Below are 14074 nucleotides of genomic sequence, written 5' to 3' on the forward strand. Positions count from 1 at the left end.
TCATGAGCTCGGATGAGCAGGAAAAGGATTTAGATGTTTAAAGTAACATGGTTTTTGTTTTGGCATAATCTAAGGTCGATGTCAGGTGTAAGAGACCTTGTGTATTGATTTGTGGATTCTTGATATGCTTTACAACATTAGTGTAACCGGTAGCATGGATATGCAGACTTGTTACTTGGTGCGAAAGGTCGTGGGAGCGTGTCTCAACGAAAGATTGTGTAAGAGTGACATGTAGTCACTTGATTGAGTGAAGATTGAAACCAAGTATGAAGATTGTGGTAATATCGATGATTCGAGAATTTATGCCTGGAGGGTGCTCAGTTCATTTAGTTGTCGATTGTGGAAGTATTGTTCCGGTTATGATGGCTATTCTTGTATGTTATGGGAAAAAGGGTTATTATGGATCCTTGAAAGGTTATTAGCCTAGTACGGTGCGATCAGAATCGGCTTGAGGTATGTGGATGGATTTAAATATGAATACGGGCTCTATATCAGGCCGGATGTGTTCATTTCAGCATAAAAGCTCCCTATGGAGGAGTATTTGGATGTTGGATGTCGTTTCGTCGTCGATTATTTCATGTAATACTATATTGTGCCGTGTGAGTTATAAAATGGCTTGATAAATTTCTTATCTGATGAGGTTCCGCGTAGCGATGGTGTTATGTGAGCAGGATGGCTCTCGAGATTCAGATCATATATCGTACCTTAGTTGTGCTTGAGTTTTGTAGTGTATGGCGTTGTCGGTCCTTCCAGGGATAATATTATGCACTGAGTGTGCTTGTGTCCGATATTCGGATATTTTGTAGTAATGAGCATTCTAGCTCGGTAAGTATTTTCTTATAGATTCTTTTTGTGCGGATCGGGTGGCATGCCGCCACGGGTATGTTATTTGGATCGGGTTGCACGCCGCAACGGTATCATGTGTGGATCGGGTTGTACGCCGCAACAGTGTGATATCAAGTACAGTCACCTATATTCTATTTTGGAACTGTAGGAAAACTTTCACTTCTTTGATTCCTTGTAGTGCGAAAATTGTTGACTTCGAAATTCTAAACTTCTGTATTCTATTCTCTCACAGATGGTGAGGACACATACAGGCGGATCTGATAACCAGGCACCGGCGCTCCCTGCTAGAAATGCGAGAGGGCAGGATCAGGGTAGAGGCTGAGGACGTCCACGCGGTGCAGCTAGAGCACCTGCACGAGTTGCTACAGAGGAGCCCCCAGTAATTCCAGCTGGAGGGCAGACATCTGAGGTACATGTTGTTGCACCAGCCCTCCAGGAGACTCTAGCCCAGTTTTTGAGCATGTTCAGCACCTTAGCTCAGGCTAGATTGATTCCACTTGCTCCTGCCACATCTCAGGCCAGGGGAGGAGCACAGACTCCCGTCGCCGGTACTCCATAGCAGTGGGCTCAGGTCAACCAGGTTCCAGAGATTTTACCGATACAGCAGGTAGCTCCAGCTCAGCCCGAGGTTAGGGCAGCATCTTCTGATGCCGAACAGCGCAGACTTGAGAGGTACAAGAAGTACCACCCTCCTACCTTCAGTGGATTGGCGTCAGAGGATGCCCGGGGTTTTCTGAAGGAGTGTCATTATATTCTCCGTACTATGGGTGTAGCGGAGTCGAGTGGGGTTTATTTTACTACATTCCAGCTTAGAGGAGCAGCCTATCAGTGGTGGCGTGCTTATGTGTTGGATAGTCCGGCTGAGGCAGCTTCACTTACATGGACTCAGTTCTCGAACATGTTTTTGAGAGAGTATGTCCCTTAGAGCCTCAGGGACTCATGGCACAGGGAGTTTGAGCAGTTACGCTAGGGTGCTATGACTGTGTCAGAGTATGCAGTTCATTTTAGTGATTTGGCCCGACATGCGCCAGCCTTGGTTGCCATAGTTCGAGAGAGGGTTCGTTGGTTTATTGAGGGACTCCACCCCAGTATCCAGATCAGTATGGCAAGGGAGTTGGAGACGGATATTTCTTATCAGCAGGTTGTGAGTATCGCTAGGAGATTGGAGGGCATGCTTGCTAGGGATAGAGATGAGAGAGAGTCCAATAGGTCTCGAGAGACTGGTTCTTATTCTGGTGCACGTGCCTCAGCAGCTCGCCATGGTAGGGGTTATGTGAGTCGCCCCGTTCATTCAGCACTTCCAGCCGCCAGTGGTATTCCGGTCCCTTCTAGGCCCCAGGAGCCTTATTATGCACCGCCAGTATTTAGTGTGCCTCCTGCACGGGGTGTTCCCAGCGGCCAGTCCAGCAGACCTTGCTCGAGCCAGTCACGCTCTCCGAGAGCTTGTTTTGAGTATGGCGAAACCCACCATATGGTGAGGGATTGCCCCAGATTTAGGGGGTGTACCTCCACAGACTTCTCAGGCACAACGTGCTCCACCGGGTCCTCAGGCTATGATTCCAGCACCAGCTACTGCCCCACTTGCTCAGCCAGCTTGAGGTGGAGGTCGGGGAGGTCGAGGTCGCCCTAGAGAGGAAGGTCAGGCCAGATGTTATGCTCTTCCTGCTCGTACAGAGGCAGTTGCTTCCGAATCTATCATTATAGGTATTATTCCGGTATGTCATAGAGACGTGTCGGTCTTATTTGATCCAGGATCTATATATTCCTATGTGTCCTCTTATTTTTTCCCCTATTTTGGCGTATCTCGGGATTATTTGAATTCCCCTGTTTATGTGTCTACTCTTGCGGGAGATTCTCTTGTTATGGACCACGTGTATCGGTCGTGTTTGATTGCTCTTAGTGGTTTTGAGACCAGAGCCAATTTATTATTACTTAGCATGGTAGACTTTGATATTATCTTGGGTATGGACTGGTTGTCGCCCCATTATTCTATTCTTGATTATCACGCTAAGACCATGACGCTGGCTATGCCAGGATTACCACGATTTGAGTGGAGAGGTACCTTAGAGTATACTTCCAACAGAGTTGTTTCATTTCTTAAAGCTCAACAAATGTTTGAGAAGGGGTGTGACGTATATCTAGCTTATGAGAGAGATATCAGTATTGATACCCCTACAATTGAGTCAGTTCCAGTAGTGAGGTACTTTCCAGATGTGTTTCTAGCTGATCTTCCGGGCATGCCGCCCGACAGAGATATTAATTTTGGCATTGATTTGTTACCGGGTACTCAGCCCATCTCTATTCCTCTATATCGTATGGCTCATCCTGAGTTGAAGGAACAGTTATAAGAATTGCTTGATAAGGGCTTCATTCGGCCCAGTGTGTCACCTTGGGGTGCTCCTGTCTTATTTGTAAAGAGAAAAGATGGCTCTATGCGGATGTGTATTGATTACCGCCAGTTGAACAAGGTCACAGTGAAGAACAGGTATCCTTTTCCTCGTATTGAAGACATATTTTGATCAGTTACAGGGTGCCAGAGTATTTTCCAAGATTGACTTACGTTCAGGCTATCATCAGTTGAAGATTCGGGAGCCTGATATCCCGAAGACTGCTTTCAGGACTCAGTATGGTCACTACGAGTTCCTTGTAATGTCTTTTGGGTTGACCAATGCCCCAATAGCTTTTATGCACTTGATGCACAGTGTGTTCCGGCCTTATCTTGACTCGTTCGTTATTGTGTTTATTGACGACATTCCGGTGTACTCCCAGACTCGGGAGGATCATGAGCAGCACCTGAGGGTTGTGCTTCAGACCTTGAGAGAGAAGAAGTTATATGCGGAATTTTCAAAGTGTGTGTTTTGGCTAGACTCAGTGGCATTCTTGGGTCATATAGTATCGAGTGATGGGATCCGGGTGGATCCGAAGAAGGTGGAAGTAGTGCAGAGTTGGCCTAGACTGTCATCAGTTACGGAGATCCGGAGTTTTCTTGGTTTGGCTGGGTATTACCGTCATTTTGTAGAGGAATTCTCATCTATTGCAGCACCTATGACCAGGCTGACCTAGAAGAGTGCTCCGTTCAGGTGGACAGAAGAGTGTGAGGAGAGCTTTCAGAAGCTCAAGACAACTTTGACTACAGCCCCAGTATTGGTATTGCCTACAGGTTCGTGGTCTTATACTGTATATTGTGATGCATCGCGGATTGGGCTCGGTGCGGTATTGATGCAGGACGGTAGGGTGATTGCCTACGCGTCCAGACAGCTGAAGGTACCTGAAAAGAAATATCCTGTCCACGACCTTGTGTTAGCAGCTATTGTTCATGCCTTGAAGATTTGGCGGCACTATTTGTACGGTGTTCCTTGTAAGATCTACACCGATCACCGGAGTTTGCAGCATATATTCAAGCAGAAGGATCTTAATTTGCATCAGAGGAGATGGTTAGAGCTGCTTAAGGATTATGATATCACCATTTTGTACCACCCTGGGAAGGCCAATGTGGTGGCCGATGCTTTGAGTCACCGGGCAGAGAGTTTGGGGAGCTTAGCATATCTACCAGCAGCAGAGAGGCCCATGGCGTTGGATGTTTAGGCCTTAGCCAGCCAGTTTATCAAATTGGATATTTCTGAGCCGAGTCGAGTATTGGCTTGTATGGTCTCTCAGTCTTCCCTTTATGATCGAATCAGGGAGCGTCAGTATGATGACCCCCATCTGCTTGTCCTTAAGAACACGGTCCATCAAAGTGATGCTAAGGAGGTCACTATTGGGGATGATGGGGCATTGAGAATGCAGGGCAGACTATGTGTGCCTAATGTGGATGGTTTGTATGAGTTGATTCTCCAGGAGGCTCACAGTTCGTGGTACTCCATTCATCCGGGTGCCGCGAAGATGTATCAGCACTTGAGGCAGCATTACTGGTGGAGGAGGATGAAGAAGGACATAGTGGAGTTTGTGGCTCGGTATCTAAATTGCCAGCGGGTTAAGTATAAGCATCAGCGGCCAGGTGGATTGCTTTAGAATATAGAGATTCTGGAGTGGAAATGGGAGCGGATCATTATGGATTTCGTTGTTGGAATCCCACGGACTCAGCGGAAGTTTGACGCAGTTTGGGTGATTGTGGATAGGCTGACCAAGTCAGCTCATTTCATTCCTGTGATGACTACCTATTCTTCCGAGCAATTGACTAGAATTTATATCCGCGAGATTGTCAGGCTTCATGGCGTACCGGTATCCATCATCTTTGACCGGGGTACGCAGTTTACATCACGGTTTTGGAGGGCTGTGCAGCAGGATTTGGGCACTCGGGTTGAGCTGAGCACACTATTTCACCCTCAGATGGGTGAACAGTCCGAGCGCACTATTCACATACTGGAGGATATCGTCCATGCTTGTGTGATAGATTTTGGGTGTGCTTGGGATCAGTTCTTTCCACTTGCAGAGTTTTCCTACAACAACAGTTATCAATCGAGCATTCAGATAGCACCGTATGAGGCTCTGTATGGTAGGCGTTATCGGTCTCTAGTGGGTTGGTTCGAGCCAGGCGAGGCTAGATTATTGGGTACGGACTTGGTTCAAGATGCCCTAGATAAGGTGAAGGTGATTCAGGATCGACTGCGCACAGCCCAGTCCAGATAGAAGAGTTATGTGGACCGGAAGGTTCGCGATGTTGCATTCATGGTTGGAGAGCAGGTCTTGCTCCGGGATTCGCCTATGAAGGGCGTTATGAGATTCAAGAAGAAGGGCAAGCGGAGCCCAAGGTTTATCGGCCCATTTGAGGTGTTGCGGCGTGTTGGGGAGGTTGCTTATGAGATTGCCTTACCTCCCAGTCTTGCAGGGGTCCATCTAGTATTCCATGTTTCTATGCTCCGGAAGTATCACGGTGATCCGGCTCATGTGTTGGATTTCAGCTCAGTCCAGTTGAACAAAGATCTATCTTATATTGAGGAGCTAGTGGCTATTTTGGACAGGCAGGTTAGAAAGCTAAGATCAAAGAATATTGCTTCCGTGAAGGTTCAGTGGAGGGGTTAGCCGGTTGAGGAGGCGACTTGGGAGACCGAGCAGGTTATGCGCATCATTTATCCTCATCTTTTCACCACTTTAGGTATGTCTCTATACTCGTTCGAGAACGAACGATTGTTTTAAGAAGGGGAGGATGTAACGACCCAGCCAGTCGTTTTGAGAGTTATAGCCCCGATCCCCTATTTACTATTTTTCCCGTATCTGTTTCAGCTTATGTGACTTGCTGGAAGGTTTTGTTTTTAATTTCGGAGTATTTTGGGATACTTAGTCCCTAATCGGAAGCTTATTGCCTTAGAATTTTGTCTGTAGTCAAAACTGTGTGAAAATGACTCCGGAATAGAGTTTCATCGGTTATGTTAGCTCCGTTGGGTATTTTGGACTTAGGAGCGTATCCGGATTGTGTTTTGGAGGTCTGTAGCTCATTTATGCTTGAAATGGCGAAAGTCAAAATTTTAGAGATTTTGACCGGTAGTGGACTTTTTGATATTGGAGTCGGATTCTGATTCTGAAAGTTGGAATAGGTCCGTAATATCAAATATGACTTGTGTGCAAAATTTGGGGTCAATTGGACGTGGTTTGGTAGGTTTCGACATCGGTGGTAGAAATTGGAAGTTTCAAGCTCATAAGTTTGAATCGGAGGATGATTCGTATTTTTAGCATTGTTTGATGTGATTTGAGTGCTCGACTAAGTTCGTATGGTGTTATAGGACTGGTTGGTATGTTTGATTGAGGTCCCGGGGGCCTCGGGTGTGTTTCGGATGCTTAACGGATTGAATTTGGACTTATGCAAATTGCTGAAGTTTCTGGTTTCTGGTGTTTTCGCACCTGCGGTGGGGTGACCGCAGGTGCGAACTCGCACGTGCGAGAGGAGGATCGCAGATGCGGGTTGGAGGAGTTTGTCCTGAGGTCACAGGTGCGACATGAAGGCCGCAGGAGCGGAGTCACTTCTGCGGAAGCTTGAACGCAGAAGCGGAGAGGCCTGGGAGGTTTGGGATCATAAGAGCGGAAGGGTCTCCGCAGAAGCGAGATCGCAAGTGTGATCCCTGGTCCGCGGAAGCGGAAACCCTGGCCATAAGTGGAATCCGCTCCCGCGATGGTTTTTCCGCAAGTGCGACTAGAGGTCCGCAGATGCGGAAATGCTGGACAGAACACTTAAATGCAAGGGTTCGCGATTTTTGCTCATTTTAAACATTTTGAGCTCGGGTTTGGCGATTTCTTGAGAGCAATTTTGAGGGATTTCTTGAGGTAAGTCCCTTGTGCTTATTTTTGATCAATAATCTCGCTTCCCCATTTATTTTTTCACCTAGTTAGTGTGTATTTAAGGTCAAATTTGGGAGTTTGAGGCTAGGGATTTGGAGAATTTGATTTGAGAATTTGAGGGTCGAGTTGCTGTCGGATATTGGTAATTATGGTATAATTGGACTCGTGAGTGGATGGGTGTTCATTATGGTCCCGGGTCGACTTTTTAGGACGAATTTCAAAATTTTTGTTAAAGTATTGATTTCATTAATTAGATTAATTTCTTATAGTTGTATTTATGGTATATAATTGATTTTGGCTAGATTTGAGCCATTCAGAGTTGGATATTCGTGGAAAAAGCATTGTTACGGATTGATTTGAGCTTGGTTCGAGGTAAATGTTGATACCCAATTTTTCCCTCATATTTTCTAAAAATGCATATATATACCTTCAAAATGGCATATTTTCATCATCATTTAGTTTACAAACCTATACAAGCATGTTCTATAATTTTTCATAACTTTTAGAGCTCTAAATCAATTTCTTTCTACATTTTTATTATATAAATATCTAATAATTATCATTTAAATTATTTTGTGATGACTTAATCATCCAAACTTATTATTTACACCAACATGTATGTTTTATAATATTTTACTTCATTTTTTCTATAATTGCATTTGCATTTTTAGGCTAATTGCATATTTTTGCAATAATAGCCTATATTCATGTATAATTACATTATTTGTGCCAAAATATCTTTTTATATTTTTATAATGTTATTATTTTCAATCATTTTAGCGCACGAATAATATTTTTTTGTTATTTATTAATTACTTTTATAAATTATGTTTTGATAAATTTTGGGTATTTAAATAACAGCCCAATTTTTAAACTAATTTCGGACCAAATGACTGGCCCAAACACTCAAATACCTAGCCCAATTACCCCAGCCCAAAGCCAAACGACCCATGTCTAATACCCGGTCGTGACCCGCTTCTAAACGACTCGCCCGTCCAATTTCTTGATCTCAGTCGTTGATCTCTCAAGATCAACGACCATCGTCCACTCCCCCCTCTTAAATTAACCTAACACAGAACCCTACCCATTTCCCCTTAATTCGCTGCCCCTAAACGCTCAACTCTCCTATTCCCTCTTTGGGAGAACCCTAGCCGCCTCCCCCTTAATCCCCTCTCCTAATCCCACTGATAATTAGATTCGACTACCATTCTCTTGCCATATTCGAATCCTTTTGGTACTGGTTGTCCGTTTGTGGTATTACCTAGGTGCTTGCCTAAACATGGCAAGCAATATCTTCCGAAATCAAACCAAAGTGGTTCGAATATTTGATTTTGAGCACTATTTCGTCTATATACGTTCAATACCATACTGTGTGAGTTCAATTTTGTTTGGATTCTGCTGATTTACACTTTCCCTAAAAAAACTAGTGTTTACAGATTTTCTCTCTTAAATTGATTTCAAATCGATTTGCATGTTTCTTTTCCTTGTTTGTTACTTAAATTATTTCGTTTCCTTATACGTTTGCTCGATTTTGACTGGTATATAAACCCCTCCCCCATTCCCTTTTGGACAGACCTTTAATCACAAAATTTTCACTAAAAAGCTAAAGATCTTTACTCAATTGTTCGCTTATTCTCTTGTTCTACTTTGGCTCTTGGCCGGCTGAAAGCCAAGGCCACCGGAATTCCTATTTTTTTTACCTTCCTTGGGTGTGAGCACTGCCCTGGGTTCCTCGAAGCCCTTGGTAACTAAACGCATCTAAGGTCCTAGGTTATACTGCTTTGTTGACGTTCAAAGTGATTCTGTTCTTTTCTTGTTTGTCTACTTGTCAATCAGTAACTGGTGAGTTCTTAGCCTTTGCAATGTTCATTCTCTTATGCTCCTGATTAGCATATTCATGCCTCTGAAATGGCATAACTTAATATGTTTCTAGACTATCTCTATGTGTAACTCTGCTTATAATATGAACCTCTATAGCATTTTCTCATGCCTAAATTGTCAGTTCTAAAATGTATTTGTGTTTAACTTGAACAATATAGACTATTTGAAGCTCGTTTAGCTTAATGTATTGGTACTTTGAGTGTTTACATTGGTTATATGACATCAGTTTGGTTCCTGCCTTGTCCTGGATTTCTATAGTGATTGATTTGTATCTATGATATGCCCCAATCCATGTTAAAACCCTCATTCTAGCTATGAGTTGCTCCTATGATCATTTTATCACTTACTATGTCCTTACCCTGCCTAACTCTGTACTCCCTAGCAACTAGTTGGAACCTTTTAGAATAACTTCTTAACTTGTGTTCCCTATAATATTTGATTCTGTTTGCCTTATTGATGTGAGTTGCACTGTTCAACCCCTAGTGTTTAGCATAATTTGACCCTTAGGCTTGAACCTGTTAAATTAATATTCTGTTGTTTTTCCTATTTGGCATAATGCCTTGCTTATTAATTTCGTAATCTCGGAAGCCATAATCCCCCTTGCTTTCTTACAAATGTTCCTTGCCTCAATGTGCTAAGTGTGGACTTATGATATTAATCTGTCTCTTGAGTTTGTTTACCCTCTGTGTTGATATGTTCATTGTGTGATCACTCTTGCAATGCATGTTCCTAAAATGCAAATGCACTTCTTCAAACTCTGCTATTTGACTACTATTTTTATTCTCATTGGTTGTTTACCCTATTATGAACCTATAATTCTTGGCCGGCTGAAAGCCAAGGCAACTAAAGCTTTCTCTATTAACCTCCCTAGAGTGAGCACTGCTCGGGGTCCATTTTGAGACCCTTGTGAACTCTGACACACTAGGGCCTGAGGTTCTTTGGCCATTTTCCTTACTACTCAGTTCTGTCCTTCTTTCTGCCTGTTGAATGTGCAAATTGACTTGTGTAAGTGATTGTTTCTTGGATCCTATGATCAAACCATGGCTGTTGGGTTTGGTTCGAGTTCTCCTATGGGTTTTGGGCTATGTTGAGAACTGTGCGGAGAAAGAGCTTAGCTGAAGGCTTGTCAGTGCAGGTATCTTTTGGGCCTATCTTGGGCCTACTGTTATTGCTTGTACTACTTTGTAATTTATTCATTATTGGGCCTGTAATAATTCTGTAATAACAATTGGGGTGATAGTGAAATTGGAAAATGGGTATCTCTTAATATTTGCATGAAAAAGGGTAGAAAGCATGTTTATAGGATTTGTGTGATCTATTTGCTATCCGACTTGTTATATGTGAATCTCTTTGGGCACTATTAGAAATTATGTCATTAGGGGATCACACACTCTTATAATTAGTATGTTGTCAATGCATGAGTATTCTATCTATTCTTGTGTCTACTGCTATGTGTTGCTAGACAGCATGCCTATAGGAAATAATTGCTAATGACTGCTCCTTAATCTACTCAGTAGATATCATACCCGTAGGATTTTAACTAATTAATTCGCTATTGTAATCTCATCGTCCATCTAGAAAGCATGCCTATAGGAGCTAATTGTATGAGAATCAGTTCCAATCGGCAAGCTTTAGAAATCATGCCTATAGGACATCACTACTCGCTTTTCAAACGTTGTTTTATTGTTCATCCACACAATTATTAGGAAGCGTAATAATTTTGGGCACTTCTAATGAGTTTCACTGTTCCTTATTGTATAAATCACCTAGAAACCATGCCTATAGATTTGTCCACTGATAATCTGTAATAAGCCACTTAACAGCATGTGGCACTTACCAACTGGTAATTTAAAAATCCTAGGTCTAAAGTGGCTTGCGTATCTGAATCAGATCATCTAGAAACCATGCCTATAGAGTTTAACAACTGCAATCCCTTCAATTCAGAAAACTGCCTAATATGTAAAATCTGTTTGCGTGCATTTGTTTGCCTAATTGCGGAGGCTAATGTAAGCCTTTAATTGGATCTAATTGCAGTCCTATTTATTTTGAATTGTCGCCTAGTTTTAACATTTTTGAGTAGCCTAAGTCAAGTCTAGAACCACCCAAAAATAGAGGTCCAAATGCCTCCTGGACCATAGGCATGGGACGGGTAGTGCACGCATAAGGCAACATTTAGAATCAACTAGTGCGCTTTAGATAATAAATTAAAGATAGTAATTGGGTAGCAGGAGATGATAGTCTGTGTCCGCTGAATAATACGAGTAACACCCCATCTTGAGGGAGTTACGAAGTATTATTTATGTTGTACGGGGTGATCCTTTAGGCTAAAAAACTTAGGACCCCACATCTTATCTTTGAATGAAGTGTTTGTATTTATCAAACTTCCCAAACTTCTTGTTTTCTCTATCTTTGTGTATCTGACTAATTCATATAATTCAAGTTAGGCCGGGACCCACAGTTGTGGACCTCAAAGAGTGCCTAACACCTTCTCCTCGAGGTAATTTCGAGCTCTTACCCGATCTTTGGTGATACAAACTAGTCAAACCCGAGTCATATGCAAATAGGTGCGCTAACACACCTTAAAATCCGTTAGGTGGTGACTCTCTTCTTTTAATACCTCCTTTAAAAGAGTTGTCACATGTTGAGGCCCGATTTCGCGAGAAAATGGGGCACGACAGCATGGCAACTCTGCTGGGGATACTTAGGCTCTTACCATAGCAAACTTGGTTTATATGAATTAGTCTTCTCTGATAAATGTGTTTCCTTGTTCTTTTATTATTTTGCTGCTACATGAATATCCCGCTCATGTTTTCCTTTTTATTTATGCATGCACACCCTTTCCCTTATTCTCCCTCTATTTGAATTCGTATTAATATGCAAATCCCTTCCCTTATTTTTCCTTCTTTGCTTAAATTGGCTCTAACATGCGTGTTCTTTTTTTAGTCGTACTTATTTGCTCCAAGTCGCCTTCTAAATTGCTACACCATGTTGCTCCCCACCCTTATTCCCTCGCTTACTTTTTACGATTTCCACATTGCACGAACTAACTTCTTCTTATTTTCCTTTCTTTTCATGTCTTTTACGTTTCATTTTAATACTGCATTTACTGTTTTCATCATGCAAAATATTTAACAACGAGTTATTTATCTTTGCATAAAGCATGCTCCACATCATATTCTACTCATGCCCAATTAATACCATAGCGACGCTTGATGAGTGTCCACGCTCTTCCGAAATCACCCTTTAAATTTGGAAAGGCTTATTTGCGGTAAAACTAGTCGATCAGCGGTGCAGTCGACGGTTTCATGCCTTTCTCTCTCAAGTTGTCTGCTTGAGGGTACCGATCTAGACTCTTCTAGAAAGCTCACTCTGATATTAACTGTGCATGCATCATGTCCAAACCTAGTATGGGTTAGAACGCTGTCCGCGTGATAATCCGCTAAGGCAAGCCTTGTCCAAAGTATGTCGGAATTTTCGTAATCCCAATGGATACCATCACGATATGTGCATTATTTGGAGAAAACATGCTCGTATGCCGATCATTAATGTGTAAATAGTCAAATCCGGAGGGGGAAAAGACTAACTTTATTTGTTTTGCAGAAATGAGGCACGAAGTCCCCAAGTTCGGCATGGTTCAAAATATCCCACCTTTGCTGCTGGATTGGTGGAAAAACCTCTCACCAAGTGACAAAAACCATGTAAAAAGAGTCCTCGGGAATTTACCCTCTTTATTAGACATTCAGCCAAATAATGCATTAATTGAGGCCGCCACCATGTTTTGGGATGAGAAGAGAGCCGTCTTCCATTTTTGGCAACATAGAAATAAGTCCTCTTTTAGAGGAAATAGGAGGCTTCACTGGACTCCCATGGGATAGCCCTGGTTTGTTGGTACCGGGAAACCGTACTTCCCAAGGTTTCTTGAAAATGATGGGTTTCAAGAAAAATGATGAGTTACTCTTTCTGAAGAAGTATTATATACCATTTAAGTTCCTTTATGAGTATTATGGGCACAACAAGTCATATCGCCTTTACCATGATGAACTTGCCATTACTTCTTTGGGTTGGACACACCGTTGGGTTTTCGTATTCATTGTCTATTTTCTAGGAATGCTGATATTTCCGATGAAGGGAGAAAGGATACACACTCGCCTAACTATGGTCGCTAGGATTTTAATGGAGGGAATTGAGGGGTAAACTTACACCATTGTCCCTATGATCTTGGCGGAGATGTACCGGGCTTTACACCATTGCAAAATAAGGTATGGGCACTTCGAGGGTTGCAATCTGTTGCTGCAGGTATGGTTGTTAGAACACTTTCAGAGAGGTGAATACCGCGACGACCATGGAATGACCACATAGCCTATCATCATCCGAAGAGAATGACTTTTATCCCAAACAGGTTTGCGCAACCGGGAAATACTGTGAGCTGGGTACGTTTCTTTAGCAATTTGACTGATGAAAGAGTGCATTGGATGTTCGAATGGTTCCCTAGCAGCAAGGATATTTATAATTTTTTTAGAAAAACCCCCAGACCAGATGTTTAGAATCAAACAAGTATCAACAGTCTGCTGTCTCTACTTCTGCTGGGGAATCATTCGGCGGGTTATATCAACAGAACAGAAGAAAAGAAGAGATTTCTAGTTTTTTGTTGATCAGGCGACACCCGGATTTGAACTGGGGAAAAAAGGATTTGCAATCCTCTGCCTTACCACTCGGCCATGTCGCCAAAATGCTACAAATACAAAATAGATGAAAACTTTTTCGGATTACTGAACTGTTTTTTTATTGCACTTGCACAAAATCAAAGAAATCCTAATCCTTCTTCCCTTTTGATTAGATTTGATTCATCCTTTCAATTTCGATTGAGTCTATCTCCAAATTCATAATGTTCAAACCTTTCTCTTACCTTTCTATTGAAAAATCAAATGTGGATTTTCAGTTGCAAAATCCAAAATTCAAATTTCTGAAAATCGGAACCATTAACTATTGACTTAGAATGCATGAATGATTCTTGGATTTGAATCTCCAAATTTTATTTTTCTAATGACATAAGAAAAAACAACTTGATATATAA

General features: G+C 42.4%; 1 non-coding gene across 1 annotated transcript; it reads right to left on the reverse strand.

Moving 5' to 3' along the window:
- Positions 1 to 13654: 13654 nt before the first annotated feature.
- On the reverse strand, positions 13655 to 13726 carry TRNAC-GCA (transfer RNA cysteine (anticodon GCA)). Its single transcript has one exon. It is a non-coding gene; the product is annotated as a tRNA-Cys (tRNA).
- Positions 13727 to 14074: the final 348 nt, after the last annotated feature.

The sequence above is a fragment of the Nicotiana tabacum genome, chromosome 21 (genome assembly GCF_000715075.1).
Source record: "Nicotiana tabacum cultivar K326 chromosome 21, ASM71507v2, whole genome shotgun sequence".
In the NCBI taxonomy this organism is placed as follows: Eukaryota; Viridiplantae; Streptophyta; class Magnoliopsida; order Solanales; family Solanaceae; genus Nicotiana; species Nicotiana tabacum.